The sequence below is a fragment of the Schistocerca serialis genome, chromosome 2 (assembly GCF_023864345.2).
Source record: "Schistocerca serialis cubense isolate TAMUIC-IGC-003099 chromosome 2, iqSchSeri2.2, whole genome shotgun sequence".
Lineage (NCBI taxonomy): Eukaryota > Metazoa > Arthropoda > Insecta > Orthoptera > Acrididae > Schistocerca > Schistocerca serialis.
Genome location: NC_064639.1, coordinates 456,024,701 through 456,025,631, shown reverse-complemented (window position 1 = coordinate 456,025,631; position 931 = coordinate 456,024,701).

Sequence of the window (931 nt, the reverse complement as noted above, 5' to 3'; positions counted from 1 at the left end):
GTGTTTTGACTTGCAGACTCATTGAACTATGTTCTTTGACATCTTTAACTTTGTGTGGTTTTCTTCATGTTTGTGCTTTGTGTGTGTGTTCTACACTTCTGTAGTAAAAGTTGTTCTTCAGCACATATCAAGATGGTAATTTATATTCCTTCTTCATACAAGAAAAGGGCAAATTTAACAAAAATGCAAGCTAGTTGAGAAAAGCTACAGTTAAGAATGGTATTATGAGTATGTTCACAAATTTAGCCTAAATTCCAGATAAAGGTACCTAATTTTGGAAACTTAGAACAAAAATTGTTTGACTTTTTTCCCTTCAGAGTCCAAGAAGAATACGATTTTCTTATTTTTGCATGGATGTTTATGATTTTACATAAAAAGTGGAAATCTCATACGTAAATGTGCCTTCTGTAAGAACAGGAAATCATACTGCAAAGGTGTAGGTAGCAAGTTAGATTGTTAAGATTCATTAATGTTTTAACAGTTTTTGCTTTTCTCATCTTTCATTTATTTTCGTTCATGTTCAACTGATTGAGAGAAATGTTGACCACAAACACATCCACTTATTCCAATAGATACAGTAATTACAATGTTCAACAACTGCTTACATTGTTTCACCCAACAAAAGCCCAGTAATGTGTAACACTTTGGATATAAATATGAAAAGCAATAAACTTTATAGATAGTCAGCAGCTATAAATGTAACAAATAAATTCCACCCGGTCCAAAGGCTGCACCTGGAAAATCTGGCCACAGCGCTGACGATTGTTCCCAGAATCTAGGCTGGTTGCTGGGCAAATTATTTTGCCCACACCAAGATCTACATCTACACCTACATCTACATTTATACTCCGCAAGCCACCCAACGGTGTGTGGCGGAGGGCACTTTACGTGCCACTGTCATTACCTCCCTTTCCTGTTCCAGTTGCGTATG